The sequence below is a fragment of the Chiloscyllium plagiosum genome, chromosome 30 (assembly GCF_004010195.1).
Source record: "Chiloscyllium plagiosum isolate BGI_BamShark_2017 chromosome 30, ASM401019v2, whole genome shotgun sequence".
NCBI classification, from domain to species: Eukaryota; Metazoa; Chordata; class Chondrichthyes; order Orectolobiformes; family Hemiscylliidae; genus Chiloscyllium; species Chiloscyllium plagiosum.
In genome coordinates, this window is record NC_057739.1 from 6198886 (window position 1) to 6219257 (window position 20372).

The 20372-nt window shown below is 39.2% G+C and overlaps 1 long non-coding RNA gene across 1 annotated transcript in view; it reads left to right on the forward strand.

Moving 5' to 3' along the window:
• Window positions 1-8333, forward strand: part of LOC122564645 — a 52644-nt gene extending 44311 nt beyond the window's left edge. Inside the window, exon 4 of the long non-coding RNA XR_006315946.1 lies at window positions 7629-8333. This is a non-coding gene — a long non-coding RNA (uncharacterized LOC122564645). The remainder of the gene's footprint in view (window positions 1-7628) is intronic.
• Window positions 8334-20372: the final 12039 nt, after the last annotated feature.

Genomic DNA, 20372 nt, shown 5'->3' on the forward strand with positions numbered 1-20372 from the left:
CAAAACAAAATGATTCACCAAAGGAATTGGTCTCATACATTAGGTTTTTGAACGATACCCAATATTTGTAGCTGCAGGCCAAATATCCAGCAGCACTAATGTTTGATCAAATGTCACATACATCTTGAACATCATTTATAATTTATCCAAAACTGGATACTCCCATATTTTCTCTTAAGTTTCTACCCATCTTCATTAGAAAGATGTGATAATTGTTGTGGTTCTGTTCGCCGAGTTGGGAATTTGTGTTGCAGATGTTTCGTCCCCTGTCCAGGTGACATCCTCAGTGCTTGGGAGCCTTGAGTGTGTGGCTACTAAGGATAGCTGATCATGTCGTTTCGTGGCTAGTTGGTGTTCATGGATGCAGACCGTTAGCTGTCTTCCTGTTTGTCCTATGTAGTGTTTTGTGCAGTCCTTGCATGAGATTTTGTACACTACTTTGGTTTTGCTCATGAAGGGTATCGGGTCCTTCATCCTGGTGAGTTGTTGCCTGAGAGTGGCTGTTGGTTTGTGTGCCGTTATCACTATAAATGCCAGAGGAAACATCACAGAAGCACTTCACAGGAGGCTCCCAAGCACTGAGGATCACCTAGACAGGGGACGAAACGTCTGCAACACAAATTTCCAGCTCGGTGAACAGAACCACAACATATTATGACATGCCTTGGGCAAATGAGACTTGTATCTTGACCTTCTGAGCAGAGGTAGGGACACTATTATTTCACCACAAGCGCTCTCTTCTCTCGTTCTAAGCTTAGAACTAGGAATACACTTTGTTGGTATTCAGTACTACTCAGTAACTTCATATACTGAAGCAGTTCATGTCCACGTACAATAAAACCTGGACACCATTCAGGCTTGGGCTGATAAATGACAAATAACATTTGTGGTGCACAAGAGCCAGGCAATGACCAACTCCTACAGTACAAAAAGCCTAATCATTCACATTGATGTTTAGCAAGATTACGACCACAGAATCCTAGTTGCCTGAATGATTGCTGTTTAAATAACACTTGAGAGGCTTGACACCACCCATGAGGAAACAGTCTGCTTGGTTAGTATCCTATCTCATGAACTTCCTTTTCACTTTCTTCACATTTATCTTTGCTAATTCAGATTCCTTCTCAGGTCATGGTGTTTTTCTTCACTGCTGCCAGTATTTATTCTTTTCACCATCAGTGCATAGTGACAGCAGTGTGTACCATTTACCAATACAGCAACTTACTTAGACTCCTTTGACAGCATCTTCCAAATACACAATCCGTACCACTTAAAAGAACATGAAAAGCAAATGCACAGGAAGACTATCACTTGCAAGTTTCCATCTAGTTACTGAACATTCTGTATGTTATATTGCCATTCCTACAGTACATCAGGTTAAAATCCAGGAACTACTCATTTCATAGTGCAGTAGGTGTACCTACAGCAAGTGGCCTGCAGCAGTTCCAAAAGACAGCTCAGCAGTACTTTTTCAAAGGTAGCTAGGCATATGTGATAAATACTTGCTTGGTCAGTGATGTGATATCTCACAAACAAATAACTGCCCTTTGGGTAAGGAAACCTGACATCCTTATCACGCCTATATAATTCCAATCCTACAACAACAAAGTTGACTTTTAATGGCCCTGTGATCTGTAACTTTCACTAAGTGGAGTAATTAGTTTTATGCAACAGATATTTAGTTATGTTTTTTGTCAATGATATAAATTATTCACATCCTGTTATGATGTAACTTGATTACAGGATGGCATTACACTTCTTTAACTCCATGAAAATTATTGCTATCCAAAGAACAAGGTGGACTGAGTAATGTCATTCATATATTCTTAACTAACCCCAATATTGTTGATGAGAGGTGCAATGAATGAGGTGAATTTAAAGGTAGGCTCAAAGGCATGTCTGACTGTTCAACAAACTTGACTTTGGACAAATTATGACAGTGGTGATGGTGCTTTTTCATTTTTGTAGATGATTATAGAAGATAGGTCACTGTTAATATGTTTGCTGCATGGTATCAGTGGTGACAGACAGGCTGTTCAAGTGTCAAAGATGTACCAACTCCAAAAATATAATTGCGATGTAACATTAACTTTCAAATTGTATTTATAAAAGTGATCAAATTCTACAGTTAAATTAGATAGAAAGCACCTTGGCCCAAGATTCAAAAGAACTTAAAACATGTTGATTAAACTCAATCCTGCACACCCATACAATACTGAATAACTTGGGTGGATTTAGTTATAATTGAGTTTTGATCCGATATCATCTTGTAACCAAGAGCTATAAAAGAATTATATAGTAGTAATTGCAGAATTTACATGTGCCAGAGCCTTGCTATTTGTGAGATTGGATTTCAAGTTTAAATTCCCTGCAGGTCTCTATTGTCTTTTTGATACACTGATTAAGTGAATTTCCATTTAAAAGTTCTTTTCTTGCCTATACATTGGACTATTACTTCTGTTCTTATGATGTGATTAGTTCATTTGAAAAAGCCCTGCGGAACTTTTCTTCTCTTTAATTTACCACAATGTTCGGTAACTTTTCTCATATTTAAATCTCTGATTTGTGTTGTGCGCTAAGTAGAAGAAATGAAAGGAGCTATGATGTTGCATTCAGTTCATCCACTTATCAAATACAGCACCCAGCTTGTAGTAGGTACAGTTAGCCAGCAGATCACAGTTGAGTGGGTTTCAGACACGCAAATGGATCCAGCTGGATAAGTCACTTTTGTGTAGCAACAATGGTTGGAGGAAGAAAAACTATTTGATTCAATTACCATTACTGTCAATTAATTATTTTTCTTGTATAGTGGTTTGGCATCTTGAGCTCGAGGATGGTGGTGCAAAGGAAGAAGAGATGACAATAAGACATAATGATAACTATGCTAACTAATATTGTCTATCTCAAGCCTTAACGCATCCTTGTTTTTGGAGAGATTCTTCTGTTGATCCCTCTGATCCTTCCAATATATTCTGCTGATAAAATGTTGTAGCTGAAAACATTTCACTTTTCCTCTCATTTTAGTACCTCATTCCCACTTGTCAGTGACCTTTAGTTTCTCAAGGGACAAAGATCATGTTTCTGTGCTTCAAGTGAATATTCAGTGTATCTTTCTAGCACTTTTATTGTTGTCCTGCATTCTTCAACCATCTCATAAACATCTGCTTTATTAATCTGAGTTCCATCTATCTTAACAACATATCCTGCCTATTGAGTTGAGCATTGATTATAATAGCCTCCATGCTGGTGCTTTCAAGATTGTTTCAACACTTTGTGACCAGTGATCTTGTTCTGCCAATATGAAGGAAGACCATGTTTCTTTTTTTTTGACACAGTTTATTGTTGATGGGAGTGTGGAGTAATAGAAGAGCTATGGGTAGGCTCAAAGGTATGAGTCGAGGGCCCATCTGCTCCTAATTCATATGCCATTTTTACAACTGTTCAGAGTTTTTAAAACCTCATCCTTGTTTTCAAACCTCTCCATGGCCTCTCCTTGTCCAACCTCTGTAACTTCTTCTAGCCAGAAAACTTTGAGACATCTGCGGTCTCTTGTGTATTCTTGGTTTTAATTGCTTTACAATTGGTGGCTGTGCCTTCTGTCTGAGGACATATATTCTGTAATTTTCTCCTAATATCTGTCTTTCTTTCCACCTTTAAGGCACCTCTTAAAATCAACCTCTATGATCAACTTCTTAGTCATTGGACTCGATGGACTGCATTTTCAAAGCCAGATTAGGAATTCCATATCTTGACCCCAGCCTGAGCTGTGCCATTCTCACAATTTTTTAAAATCTAAATGGGCTGATTGGGCAGAAGGCAAAATACCTTAGAATCCCTACAGTGTGGAAACAGGCCATTTGACCCAACAACTCCACACCGACCCTCAGACAAGTAACCCACCCAGACCCATTCCCCTACATTTACCTCTGACTAATGCACCTAACATATAATTCGTGAACACTATGGGCAATTTAGCATGGCCAATTCACCTAACCTGCACAATTTTGGATTACAGGAGGAAACCCATTCAGACATGAGGAGAATGTGCAAACTCCACACAGACAATTGCCCAAGGCTGGAATTGAACCTGGGGCCCTGACGCTGTCAGGCAGCAGTGCTAACCACTGAGCCACCGTGCCACCCTTAAATGGTACCAAATTTGAAACACTATTTTTCTCCAAGGGACAGGAACTGCTAGCTTGTTGCCAGTGGCAAGGCAAGTAACAATCATCTTCTTCGCCAAGAAGATCAGAAAAGGGCCTTTAGACTAAACATGGCTAAAGATGATACACATGTTAAGTTGAGGTAGAGTATGTGGCGCAGTGCTGTTCATCCTTCAAATTTCACAAAAGAGTAAATCGAAACATTCTTTTGCACTGTAGTGATTGCAAAAAACTGCAAATAAACGTGCAGTGGGCAGCTCAACATTGTCCGGAAAAAAAAAATTCCATTCTGTTCCAGACATGTCAAGAATCTGCATAGCAACTTCCTTAAGATGACTAAGGGTCTACCAGTTGGCATGAGTGAGTTGACCATTGCCTCTAGCATCTGGATCAGTGGTGCTGGAAGAGCACAGCAGTTCAGGCAGCATCCGAGGACAGGCAAAATCCGAGGACAGGCAAAATTGACGTTTCGGCTTTTGCCCGAAACGTCGATTTTGCCTGTTCTCGGATTTTGCCTGTCCTCGATGCTGCCTGAACTGCTGTGCTCTTCCAGCACCACTGATCCAGAATCTGGTTTCCAGCATCTGCAGTCATTGTTTTTACCTCATTGCCTCTAGCAGACCTTCTGAAAAATTGCAAATTGTCACAGACTCCAGGAATCCAATTTTCAAATCTTGCCTTCATCCCCTCCCTACCTCACCAGTAATTGAAATCCAGTCTGACAACTCCTGTGGCTTGTTGTCCTATTTTGTTATAGTATGCTCCTATGTACCTTTATGATTTGTTAAAATGTTAAAGTGTAAATGTAAGTTATTAGTTATTCTTGGAGTTGCAAGTGAATAAAGTACAAAATAGCAAACATTCAGTGGTTTTTCTCAGAACTTGCCTCTATTTCACATTGTCACCAGTGTTCTCCTTTCATTGCGTTAAAGAGCCTGGGCTCTGATTGCAACCACAATTGCTGGAGCAATGTGTCTTCTTGCGTAGGGGACTTCTACTGCCTTCTGAAGATACACAAATCCAACACACCAGGACTTACCATCATATCAGGCAATGGGACTCTTTGTGAGAACCTCTCTGGCTAAGTCAAAGGCATCTTGAAACCTTTTTACAGGGGAGCCCCAGCTTCTGTCGCAACACTATGAATTTCTTGTAGAAACTCAGCACCCATGGACTAGTTGAACCAGAAACATTCTTCATCACAATGTTCATTTCAGCACTCTATACCAGCATCTCCCACAATGACAACATCGCTGCAACAGCCTCAGTACTCAACACAATTGCCAATCTCCAAGCAACATCTTACAACTCATCCGCTTCATCCTCGACCACAATGCTTTCACCTTTGACAGCCAGTTCTTCATCCATACACATGGAACAGTCATGGGGACCAAATTTGCACCCCAAAATGCCAACATTTTCATGCACAAGTTTGAACAAGACTTGTTTGCTGTACAGGACCTCCAACCAACACTATACACCAGATATATTGATGACATTTTCTTCATCTGGACCCACGGTGAGCCACTGAAACAACTACACAGTGATATCAATGAGTTTCATCCCACCATCAACTTATCATGGACTACTCTTTAGTATCTGTCTCATTCTTTGACATGCATCTCCATCAAGGATGAGCACCTCAGTGTCTCACTCTACTGCAAACCCACGGATAATCGCACAATGCTACACTTCTCTAGCTTCCAACCTAAACATATTAAAACAGCCATCCCTACGGACAAGCCCTACGCATACACAGGATCTCTTCAGATGAGGAGGAACGTGATGGACACCTGAAGGTGCTCAAGGATGCCCTCATAAGAACAGGGTACGATGCTCAACTCATTGATCGCCAGTTCTGACGTGCCACAGTAAGAAACTGCAATTACCTCCTCAGGAGACAGACATGGGTTGCAAACGATAGTGTACCCTTCGTTGTCCAGTACTTCCAAGGAGCCAAAAAACTACACCTTGTTCTTCACAGCCTGCAACACATTATCAGTGAGGATGAGCATCTCTCCAAGACCTTCCCTATGCCTCCACTTCTTGCCTTTAAACAACCATCAAACCTTAAACAGACCATTGTTCGTAGCAAACTGCCCAGCTTTCAGGATAACATCGACCACAACACCGTGTAACCCTATCATGTCAACCACTGCAAGACATGCCAGAGTGTTGACACGGATCCCACCATTATCCAAGGGGACCCCACCCACTGTGTACGTGGCAGGTACTCACGTGACTTGGCCAATGTTGTCTATCTTATACGCTGCAGGCAGGGGTGCCCGGAGGCATGGTACATTTGTGAGACCAAGCAGATGCTATAACAACGGATGAATGGATACCGCACAACAATCACCAGACAGGGATGTTCCCTCCCAGCAGGGGAACACTTCAGCGGTCAGGGACATTTGGCCTCGGATCTTCAGGTGACCATCCTACAAGGCAAACTTCAGGATAGGCAACAATGCAAAGTGGCAGAGCAGAGGCTGATAGCCACATTCAGAACCCATGAGGATGGCCTCAACCGGACGTGGGTTCCTGTCACACTATGTGACCCCACTACATTATACACTGTCACACACACACACTCACAGATCCTCTCTCATATACAAGCTCTCTCTCATATATACACATCCCCCCCAACCCCCTGGCACTCGCTCCCATGCTCACACCCTCTCACAGGCTTATACTCCACCAAACCCACACACACACTTTACTCAGCTTTACACATGCAAACATGCACTCTCTCACATGCACTCACACTCACATGCACACACTCACTCTCTGTCTCTCTCATGCATGTGCACACACATATAAGTCTATCAGGTCAATTTGTATTTCAGATACATTCTATTTTGCTAAAATGTACATGTAATATTTTGTAAATTCCATATTGGAAATAGAACTAGTCTGACTCAAGATTGGGATACAGACAGACTCTAAACTTGCACCTTTAATGCATTATCTAAGCTGAGATGTCTCCTTTTGTTATAAAACCTTAAGTTATCTCGAGAAGGTAGCTTAAACGAAGTTCTGGGATTTACATATTAAAGAACTAAAACTGGAACCCATTCTAAAAGATGAAAGATTTAACAACAATCCAGGTTTGTTCAATATATCATTTCACTTGTAGGACACTGTAATCCTTTGCTATAAATGCTGTGTCTTATGGTCTCATGCTCCACAACCACCTTGATGAAAATCAACACTCTAAAAACTAGTGCTTTTAGATTATAATCTGGTGTTGTACAATTTTTAACTTTGTCCACCCCAATCCAACACTGGCTCCTCCACATCATAATCTCATTGCATTAGCTAATCTCATTGCATAATCTCTACTGCAGAAATGATGAAAGGAGCATCAATATTAGCATCATCACATGGAAGACATAAAGAGCAAGGGATTGAATAATCAAATATGATGAAATGCACATGGTCTTGAACCCTTTGTTTTCCTTATAGGTGTGCACCTACATGAATCACAAGGACCTTTGTTCCCTTAACATCCACGCAGCATGTGACCATCTGCACCGCATCATGCAGCTGATGACAAGTTACTAGGCAGTAACCTGCAGCAAAAGACAATATTGGCATCCTCGAACAGTGGATTCAGTGCCTTACCAGCTCAGGATCCTTATGGTTTATTGTGGGTTGATCAAAATAGGTGTAGAAAGAGAGACAGAAACCTGGAGGGCATGTCACGTGAGTATGCCTCATGACAGCCATGCATCATTTCCTGCAATGTATGTACAAGTAGAATAATATGCTTGAGCATTAACAGGTATTTTGGTGAAACTTCAAGTTCTTGGATTGAGCCATGCCACCTTACAATACAGACTCGAGATGGTGAGAAACAGAGAGATGGTATACTGCATAATGTTTTAAAGAACGTCAGTGTGACTTCATGCGACTCCAAATACATAACAATGTGGTTGACTTTTAACTGCCCTCTGTTAGGGATGGGCAACAACTGCTGGCTTAGCCAATGATTTCCACATCTCTTAAATAAATTTAAAATAACTATCTTTTCTATTTATTTTGGCATTTCTTGCAAATTGATCTGATGACTGGCAAGATGAGAAGCTTTTTGTTGCTTTTTTCAGCAATATTTAAGTTCCATACTGTCAAATAACCATTACAAATAGCTTTATCCAGAAAATGCATCTTGTTAGCAGCTCATAAGTGTTCGAACCATAATAATTCTATAATTATAGTTCTGTTAATTGAATGACGATTTGAATTTGTTGGGGATTCTAAATATTGTGATGACCTGATTGGGTGACTGAAGGTGAGAAGCACTAGTTATATTAAATTGTGTCCTTCCTCCCAGCTACACATCTGGTTCTCTTGTCCATTTACATTGGCTTGTCTCAACCTCTTCCAGAGTTGTAAAGGAATGATGAGGAAATTTAGGTGCAAAGTTACCCTGAGATGTTGTTGCCCTAAGATTTAAAATGTTGTAAGGTAGTTACAATGATTCAGAATTGCAAGTAAGTGGCTTTGGGCATAACCCTATCTGAGTTTTAAGGAACTGTCAACTATCAAGCAATGTGTCCTGTACATTCCTTTCTCACTGTTCACTTTTCTCTTCAGTGTAATAATTGAATCCTGCTCATGACCACTTCAAAGTTTATTTCCAAATCATCCATGTCACCAGTATGACCAACAATAAGCTGCCAGTGCCTTGACACTTGACACAGCCACTGGCTCTTGCTCTATGGTAGGCTGCAGTTGAAGTTATTGTTACTTGATAACAGCAGCCAGCTTGGCTATGTGGTATACCTCTGTATCCAAGAATCCTTTGCACCTTGAGAAGGTGATCTGAAAAGGCAGACTGACCTGAGAAGGCAATAACATATCAACACTCACCTACCCTTGAAGTCCTTTCATAACTGAAATATTTACTGAAATTTGCACCACTAGGTTACAGAGGATAACATCCAAACTGTACTTCTTTCCAAAATTTCCTTGACCATCTGAAGCTTTTCCTACAATCTCACTTCTCAGATTTAGTCATACTAACACCATCATCTAGTGAATCATGTTTTGCAATTCTCCGTGGGTCTTTGTACTGGCACTGGATGAATTAAAAGCTGTCAGTGAGGCAAATTCTTTCTCAGGTTATCTTCTTAGCTCATGTCTGACAACTATTGATCTGTTGAAAGAGTAGATGAGACATCATGAGTAAGTAATGCCTCCTTTCACAATCTGAAATGTCAGATATGATGATGTTGTGGTTATATTACTGGGCAGGTATTCCAGAAAGTGTGATTTGGAAGTTTCAGAACTTGAAATCAGTTTACAAATCTGTATATAAAAGTTGATGAAACAGTAAATGAAGCTATTGGAGTATTGTAAAAGCACAACAGCTTCACTAAAGTCCATTAGGAAAGGAAGCTTTTTGATCCCGTCATCTTCTTTCTGCTAGGAGGAACAACTTCATGCTATCTTTTCTGTCAGAATTCCTAATGATTATGAACTCCTCTCACAAGCCTTTTCTTGATTTTCTCATTGGCAAGGAGAACAAACCCTACCCTCACCAATCTATCCATGTAGTTAAAAGTTCCTCTTCCCTGGAACTAATCCTCTCTAATGACTTCACATTCTTCCTGAAGAATGGTGCTCAGAACTCAAAACTGTATCCCTGTTGAGGGAGAACCAATGTTTCATCCGGGTTTGTCATAAATTCCTAACTTTTGCACTCTGTATCCATATTTACAAAGCTCTGGATCTTGAGAATGAATTTAAAAATGATTAAATGCTTCTACAAGGGGTGTAGACACTACTTGCATAAAGTACTGAATGGGGAATTTACTACATCTATAGATATATCTGTGTATCTCAGAAAGATTTACTACCTTAACGTATGCTGATCCATATGGCCAGGGATGTCCCTGGATCCTTCCCTGAAAGCTCCCCAGTTCCACCTTGTAATTTGGGACATGTTAGCCTAGAATGAATATAGTAGTAGTAATTGACACACATTAGTTGCTCTTTTGGATTTCTGCTATCGTATGATGATTAAAGCTAGGTAAGAAATAGCCACAGATGGCTTGAACTCAGTATCATTCCTGTCACATGCCAGAATAGTGCTTCAGCAGGAAACTTGTTATTCTGAAATTTAACTTTTCTTTCAGAGACATAGGTAATGTTCTTTTTTGTAATTACAATCAACCCTGTTTCAATTAGGACGTTAATGTACTAGTTTGTGTTGTGCATCCTTGCAATTGAAAATAAGATATGATTTATATCTGCGTGTTTATGTTATAACAGAACATCAGCTGCACATCAAATATATGGCATTGGTAGCAGGCAGTGAATATTTCTATTAGTTAGCCTTATTTGATTATCTTTATATTTGTTTTTGAAGCCTTAATAATGTATTCCTATGAGCTCACCTTTCTTGAGACAATGAAACATTTAGCTGTTTAATTTTCAGTTTGCAAGATCATAGAATCACACAGCACGGAAGGAAGCCTTTTTTCTTACCATGCTTTTGCCGAATTTTTGAAAAGTCTATCTGATTAGTTCCACTAACTGTTGTCCTGCAGAATTTTCTTTTCAAGTCCCTTTCAAAAATTAATATTAAATCTGATTCTTTCTCCCATCAGCCACTTCCTCTAAACTATTCAAACTTGAAACAAGCACCTAAAAGATCCAAAAATCTATGTGTATGATGGTTTATGTATCTACTACTAAATCAGGAGGCCCGAGTTCAAGTCTCAACTGCTCCAGAGGTATGTAATAATATCTCTGAACAGGTCAATTAGAAAATATAAAAAAGCATCCTCCACCAGTTCTCTTTATGAGAATCATGAATTTCTATCATCTAGTTGCTGGATTATTTCTTCTGCTTGTAGGTACAATAGGATCTTTTGAATTAGATTTTTGAATCTTTTAGGTGCTTGTTTCAAGTTTGAATAGTTTAGAGGAAGTGGTCTGGTTGGCTATTGAATTTTATTTTAGCTCACTTAAAAGTTTGTGCTGTAACGTGTTGCTTCCAAATTAATGTAGTTTTGTAGCCTTTTCATTTGGAATTGAGTGTGACTGGGAATCTTTGGTGTGCCTGAGCTTATTGTATCGGTTTTTTGATTCCGGCAAGGACAATGAATATTGAGGCGAAAGAGATCACTCAGAGGGAGCGATGAATGATCCTTAAACTTGGGTCTATTCATTAAAAAAATGCCCTGCAGTGTTCGCAGTATCAGTGAAGTGTAGGGTTTGTGTCTTTGAAATTATGAAGGATCAGATACAGTAAATTTGATAATGATAATTAAAGTGAATGATAATAGTATGTTAAGATGTGATATGTTGGATAAGGTTAATCTTAATGGAAATATTTATTTTGTCACCAAAGATTGTAGACCACTGAAGATGGATATTACTGCTTAGGTTAGTTATAGATATTCGACTATCCTTTAGGAAGGAACTTGACAAGATGTTGATAGAAGATGATGTTGGTACCTGAATTAAGATTTTTGGTGATGCCTTTGGTTTCCTTATGTAGATTGGAAGAACACTGTAGAATTTTTCTTGCAATTGTAGACTGTTGATTTTCTCTTGACTCCCGGGAGTTAATCTTTTTAAAAGTTGAGTAGTGCATGAGATTGCAGACCTGGCAGAGAGTGTAGTTACTGACGGGTAACCTGTCTTATCTTGACCTTTTTGTGTGTTTGTAGTTAATCTCCAGCTCTGACATCACTGACAAAATCTCTCATGATTGCAGTTAAAGACATTGGTATCACTGACACATGATCTCACTAGCCAGCTTCAATAGCATCAAACCATGGAGCCCAGCATGATCTGACACACTATCCCTGATGTTGCAAATAGAGTGTGTTGAATACCATTTAAAAGTAGCTTTGGGATCATCAAGTTATCAAATTCCAGTCTTGCATCTTGGTTGTAATATTGACACAAGCTGTTCTCATGTTACACAAAAACTCACCATCCCACAGACAGCTTGTTTCACTGTCAAATACCAGCCCATTTGCCAAGATGGATAAGCAATTAAGTCATTTCAAACACCCATAGGTTCTCTTGTGACGAGAGGAGTTAGCACTAAAACATGTGCTGACTATTCAGAACCCAGATGTGTCTAAACTTAGCAGGCGCCGATGTGTGATAACCTATTACTCATGTGCATTCAATAATAATTCCTGTTAAATGAATATTTCATATAGGATGCTGTGATATGGCCAATATGATTCTTTTGAAAATGAATCATAATTGGAGTATTTGAACTTGGAGTGGTTTGAGTGAATATCTACATTGTTTTAGTTCATTATCTACCAATTAGTTTCAGTAATATTTCTGTGCCTTAATAGTGTCCAATTAATCATAAGAACTGGATCTACAAATGTGCTTTTTATAGAACATCATGAAGATTTTGTCTGGATCAACATTTCATCTGTTCACAGATCAATTTTCTTAAATGCATCCAATGTGATAAGACAGTACGTGTAGCATTACTGGAATACTGGATTCTACATCTAAATAAAGTTTGGAAAATTACAAAATTACAGACCAGGCTTCAACATATTTAGCATTTATAAATGAAAGTGTTCCTTTCATTAATCTTTTATTTGTTTGTTCAGGAAAAATAGGTATGAAAGAAAGATGGTCGGGAGGTGAAAGTAAAATTTGAGGATAATATTCTAGTACTGAAATGAGAAGACGTCTAGAGGGATCAATGAGGCTATCAACAAGAGGGAAAGACATAGAGAAACAAATTTGCAAGGAAATAACAGAAGTACAAAAACTATGTAACATCTATAATTGGGATTTTAATTACATTACTGTAGATCAAGCTAATATTGTAAAGGGCATGGAAGAAGAGGATTTCGTTTGGAGATATTGTGAGTTCTAAGACATGGACATTGACAAGCTAGTGGAATGGGCTGACAAGTGACAGATGAACATTGATGCAGAGAAATGCAAAGTAACACATTTTGGTGGAAGAATGTGGAAAGACAATAACCAAAAAGACACAATTCTAAAGGGAATGCAGAAACTGAAGGAACTGATACATATATCGATGCTGCGTCCATGGTTATTTGTCATTTATATAAACGGATAAGAATTTAGGAGGTGTGGTTAGTAAGTTTGCGGATGACACCAAAATTGGTGGTATAGTTGAGAATGAGAAAGGGTGTCTAGGATTATAAAGAGATTTTGATCAATTGGGCAAATGGGCTGAGGAGTGGCAGATGAAGTTTAATTTGGATAAATGCGAAGTATTACATTTTGGTAAAGGTACAAGAACAGGGCTTACCCAGTTAAGGGTAGGGCCCTAGGTAGTGTTGTCGAATCGAGAGACCTAGGGGTTCAGGTACAGATTTCTTTGAAAGCTACATCACAGGTAGACAGAGTGGTCAGGAAGGCATTAGCATGCTTACCTTCTTTGCCCAGACCATTGAATATAGGAGTTGGGACATCATGTTGAGGTTGTACAGGATGTTGGTGAGGCCACTTTTGCAGCATTATGTACATTTCTAGTTACCCTGTTATAGGAAGAATACTACTAAATTTGGAGAGGGTTCAAAAAGATTTACTAGATTATTACCAGGACTGGAGGGTTTGAGTGATAAGGTGACGCAGGATAGGCTGAGATTTTTTCATTGAAGCGTACAAGGCTGAGGGGTGACGTTATGAGATTTATAAAATCATGAGGGGAGTACATAAGGTGAATACTAAGGGTCTTTTCCCTAGGGAGGAGGAATTCAAAACCAGGGGACATATTTTTAAGGTGACAGTAGAAAGATTTAAAAAGAACCTGAGGGGCACCTTTTTCACACAGAGGATGGTTTATATGTGGAATGAACTGCAGAGGAAATGGTAGGTGCAGGTATAGCTACAACATTTAAAAGACATTTGGACAGATACATGAATGGGAAAGGTTTGGAGGGGTATGGGGCAAACACAGGCAAGTGAAACTAGTTTAGTTTGAGAAACTTGCTCGGCATGGAGAAATTGGAGAGACAGGCCTGTTATGGTGCTGTATGTATGTGTATATGCACAAATAGATGAAGGTAGTAGATTAGTTTGAGAATGTTTACAAAGACATTTATGTTCCTGAGCTTTGGAAATGTAGGCAGAGTACAAAAGCAAGGAGGTTATGATGAACTTTATAAAATTCTGGTTTGGCTTTAACTGAGTATTGTGTCCAATTCTAGGCATCATATACAGAACTCAAAGCATTGGAGAGGCTGGAGAATTGATTGACAAGAATTATTCTAGGGATAAGAGACTTCAGCTACATGAGTAAATTGATGAAACTGGGACTGTTCTCCTTCGAGAAAAGAAGGTTGAGAGGACATTACGTGGAAATGTTCAAAACCTTGAGCGGTCTTAACAAAGGGGATAGGAAGAAACTATTCCCATGAGTAAAAGCATTGATATTAAAATAATTGGCAAATTAATGATTATGTGTGATTGTTTTATATGCATTTAATTGTGGGGAACTGATAGGTACTGCTTGAGAATCTGTTGGAGACATTTTCAATCCTGATTTAAATACTTATCTGAAGAATAAACATTTATAGGGATAAGGAGAAAGATTGGAGAGCGGAACTGGCCAAGTTACGCTCCCAGAGAACTGGCACAGACATAACAGACAAAATGATTTCCTTTCATATTGTGACCATTGTATGATTTTATGATTTAATGGAATTTCTGCAGTAGCATTAATGACAATATATCACTAATTGGAATCTCTGGTGACTTGTACCTTGTGCATGTTGTAAATGATGAAACACATCGAGCATACTATGACATGAATGATGCAGAATAAATGCTCACTATTCCTTCCTAACCAGTGATCTTAACTGGGTTGCTTGGGAGCAACTGAATTAAGATATTCCCATTGAGAAGTTGGAGCTTACAAACTAGTTTCACCAAATCACTAGTACTAATCTGGGAAGATTATCTAATAGACAAAAAGGTAGCCAATCTATAGAAAAAGAATCTAATACCATTTCACATATCTTTATGCATCATATGTAAACAGTTACTTTAAACTAAATTGCAAACTCAATGACCAGTTGATCTGTTTTTATGAGGTTGATAGTGGGTTGACATAGGAATGTTGATCATGATAGTAGGAGAACTCTTTACTCTTTAAATAATACATGGGGCCTTTATTGTTAACCTGAACCTGTAAATTCATTGCTGGACTGAAACGTAATACCTATGTTGTATAATGAAACCCTGGAGTAGAGAGTGCAATTTCCTGATATTAGCTTAGCAATATCCAAGGAAGCAAGACATCAACAAATGAGTATGTTATTTTGCAATCAATAGATTTTGGCAAGTGCAAGAAACAACAAAGTGTTAGGCCTTGATTCAGTGCAGGAATTCAAGATCAGTTATTGTATAATTTTATACATTTCATTCAGTACCAAATTGCAGCACTTTCATCTCTTCCTGGAATTTTCTTTACAAGCTTTAAATTATTATTAGCTGGAAGAACTTCTTTCTTTATAGGCAACATTGCTTTTAATCTCCTTCTAACAAATTTGAAGAAGTAAGTGAACATTTTAAATCTGGATGTCAGAGAGTCAAGGAATTGCAATTATTGAAGTGATACACAGAAGCATTTCTTCAGCTAACAAAGAAAAAACTAATTCTAAGTGAGAACTCAAGTCAATAGACAAAATATTTATGATGTTGGCATTCTGGCTGATCTAGTGACAGAGACTAATAATGCCCTTATCTTTCTCATAATCATGTTTCAATCCAACTCAAACTGGTAGGATTAAAGACTCCCCACTTTTCTGTCTATTAAGGGCTTACCTAAAATGAAATAGAAGATTCTGGGAATGTTTTGTGGAACAGGCGCTACCTACTGGAGTTGGGGCAGTGTCTACACAATTCATAGTGGATGTTTGTCAAGAACATAAAACTAGCCATGATTTGGCATAAACCGATTCTGTTGACTTTCTGAGAAAGCATCAGATTTTTTTTTAAGGCACATCGTTTGACCAACCTAAAAGTAACAATAAAGGGCTTGTGACAAGAGAGATATAGTTAATTCTAAATTCCGTAATGCACCAAAGTTTACATTTCTAGAAATGATGCATTTCATCTTCGACAGTTGTGTCAGTAAAACACAAGTGCAGCAAATCAATTCAGTATACCTGTTGGAGTCAAAGAAGGAAGTTCTTCAACTCTTCATAAACAGCCTTGTGTAAACTGTCAGTGACAAAATTAGAATCAGAGACTAAGGATAACATTAGATCGGCCAGTTACTGTATGAGATTTCTTTTGTGCATGATAAATTAACAATCCAGTTTTATGTGTTTATATTAATTGGTCACTGTGGGGAAGGAGAACTTGTAAACAATGGAAGCACTTCAAACCATTTTGCTCAGATGCATTTTGCTCAGACAACCAGGGCAGACATGATGGAATGAATGGCCTTCTCTGCACCATAATAATTCTGTGATGCATGGTTCTGTTTTAGTAGCATTTATATATTTGTCTTGAGATAATAATGTTTGCATTCACGAATTTATCACTTTGAAGATATCCTGCATGTTGTCTGACACAGTGCACAGTGTCCTCAGTGCAGAGTTACCTTAAATTTCTAAATTGCACATTGTCCCCTCTCTTACTCTACTAACATTCATGACTGCTATCATACAATTGAATCTCGCCTAATAGGCCTCATATCCTACCTCTGTTGTTAAGTAGGAGGTCCTCTATCGTTCCCACTGGTGACTTTCCAATGTAGCATCCTGCACTAATTCATTTGCCTCTACTGGGGCAACAGTAATCTATATCCTTTTTTCGGGACAAGCTTCTGATGGTCCTCCATGCTTTTACATTTCTTCAACGCTCCTCTCCCACCCCTCACCATCTTGTATGATTTCAACTGTAGTCTCTTTCTATCTGTTTAATGAAGAGTGCAGGAGGGCATGTCAAGGTCATGTAGACATCGGAAATACATAACAACAAAGGGTTCAACTTAGTGAAGCACAATACTGAACTACTTGCATGTCAAGTAACATAAGCAGCGTGCAATAGGCAATTTAAGTAATCCTGCAACTAATGGGTCAGAACTAACTTATGTTGTTCTTTCACAACCAATCGTTAATGGTGATGGACAATTGAATAAATCATTGGAGTTAGAAACTTTACAAATATACCCATCCCTAATGATTGAGGGGCCTAACACATCAATGCAAAGTACAAAGCTAAAGAATTTGGAAGCATCTTCGGCCAAAAGTGCCAGTGGTTGCTCCATCTCTATATATTCCTGAGGGCCACAGCATCATAGATACTAGTACACCCTAGATGATATCAACAGATGGCTGAAGGCACTGGACATTGCAAAGTCTATTGGTCCTGACAACATTCTGGCAATGTTAATGAAAACTTGTGCTTCAGAATTTTCCATGCCCTTACCCAAGCTGTTCCATTAGAGCTACACCACTAGCATCTAACCAACCATATGGAAATTTGCCCAGGTATGTCCATGAAAACTGGAAAAATCGAACCTAGCCAATTATTATTGCCTCCTCAGTCTACTCTCAACCATTAGCAAAGCGATGAAGGGCAACATCAACATTATCGAATAAATACAGAAATATCCACATGACCTTTCCTAATATCTACTTCTTTGTGAAATAACATAGACAACATACTGGTGATGACTAAAACATTGAGGTTGACTTCCTCTCCCACACTGAAATTGCCCATCCAAGTACATATTTCGCCCTCTAGGCATGTGGAGTATAATAACTGACATCAGCATGTTGGACTTAATGCCATGTTGCAATGCTGTAAATGCTATTTAATTTTTCTTAATCTGACATGGCAGTAGTGTTTCACTCAACAAGGATCAAATCTCAATCTCTAACTCATTTCTATGGTGTATTTTGCTTTGAGGTTCTCAGCTTGTGCTAACCCTTAAATCCTATGATCCTTCAGAGGCACACTGCCAGTTTCCCTCTCACTAGTGACCTCAGATGAATAGGGTTAATTGATTAATTAATTGATTAGGTTGATATAAAGGAGGACATCCACTATCTAAACATGCCTTGGAGTGCCCATTTACCATCGGATGGTGGAGATCCCCAGTGGATGGTTCTCTTTAGGGAGGGTCCTCCCCTTTTCCCTTGGGGATCTGGGGTGGAGGGTGTTGCGCACAACAATCCCTTGTAACTGCAGGTTCAATGGACTTCCAGCCCAACTGTTTGTTTTGTGGCACTGTGAAGTTTGTGGACCATGTATATGTTAGATGCAGGCATTTGCACTCCCTTTTTAGTGAATCTGAAGAACCTTCTCCTCTGCTTCTGGTTGGACTTCTTTCCCACACCCCTGGTCTTTGGCCACCTGATGCAGAGGGGAGCAGGCAGGTCAGAGGATCTCCTTGTGAGTCTGCTCCTGGGCCTGGCCAGGCTGGTCATTAACAGGTACAAGCAGGAGGCTGTGAAGAGGGTTGTTACGAGTGACTGCCTGCCCCTCTTCCAAGGATATGTTCAGGCCCAGGTATCCATGGAGAAGGAGCACATGGTATCTACCAATACCATTGACCTCTTTAGGGAGATATGGGCACCACAGGAGTGGAATGCTTTATTTCCCCCTCCAATTCTATTTTGATTTAGTCCCAAACCTCCCCTTCACTTTTTTTCATGTAAGCATTGGGCTTTGCTTGTCACTGGTTCCTTGACCACAGGAGTGTCATTCCTGGTAGTAGAATATTAATTAATAACATCAAGTTATTTTCACTTGATGTTTTCACTGTGTCTTGCACCGACACACACAAACATGGATGCGGGGGAATACCAGCACTACTGCTGAAGAAAAATATAGGAAAATGGGGAGGAACTACTTTGTGGAGGACCTGGAAGACTGAGTTGTTAATAAACTCCATCCATGCAGTGTCCACCAATACTCTCAATGCCTTTTGAGAAACATGGGTACCACAGCAGGTAAAATGCTTTATCTCCCCTTCCAATTCCATTTGATTCAGCTCCCTTCCCATTTTCCTATCTCTCCCTCACCTTTTATGTTTTCCATTGCCTTTAATGGTCTTTGCACATTAATTATTCATTGGAAATATGTGTGATTTATTACTGGTGGTTGAAAAGTGAAATAAAATGCCATAGGTGATTTGTGGATGGAGAAATAAAGCCTTTCAGTTGTGTGCAAGAGAATTTCTGGATCTTAAAAATAAGCAAGAAAAGATGGGGCAATTGGTTTTGTAGAGTTGTAGGACTGAGTAGTTAATAAATTTCATCCATACAGTGGCCACCAATACTCTTGTTGTCTTTAGAAGAGAAGTGGGCACCTCAGTGGGTTGAGTGCTTTATCTCCCCTTCAATCTCTGTTTGTTTTAGCCCTCTCCCAACCTCTCCCTCACTTCTGATGACTATATTGTCTTTAATGGGTTTCGCATGTAAATTAATCAGAAAACACTGATGATTTACTGGTAGTGGTTAATAGTCGAAAGGTACCACAGATGATTTGGTGATGGAAAAGTACTGTTCAGTTATGTGCAAGGTCACTTCTGAATATGAAAATTATAAACTCCATCCAAAAATGCTGTGGTAATATCCCTACCTCTAGACCAGAAGGTTCAGATTGAATGCAGGTTTGCTTGCTGAGCTGAAAGGTTCATTTCCAGACATTTCATTACCTTACTAGGTAACATCTTCAGTGGACCTCATGCAGAGCAATGCTGAAAATTCCTGCTTTCTATTTATACGTTTGGGTTTCTTTGGTTTGGTGATGTCATTTCCTGTGGGGATGTTATTTCCTGTGGTGAAGTCACTTTCTGTTCCTTTTCTCAGGGGTGGTAGATGGAGACTAACTCAAATCTTCTCAAAACTCGCTAAGGTTCCGATTGAAGTCCCACTGCAGAATGTGAAACCATGGAGCTATGTCATAACACATTTGAATAGTTGATTGAAAATAAAATTTATCCACAAAGAAAGGTATCTGTTTCTCCATCTCAGAGAGTATGTTGCTTTCCTGATGCTGGGATTAAGGACGTCTCAAAACATTTGAAGCACCATGTCTAAGCTCTTGAATTACCTCTTGAAGTACAACTAGGTTTAGGGTAAGAGGGGAAAAATTTAAAAGGGACCTAAGGGGCAACTTTTTCATGCAAAGGGTGGTGCGTGTATAGAATGAGCTGCTAGAGGAAGTGATGTAGGTAGTACAATTACAACATTTAAAAGGTATCTGGATGGGTAAATG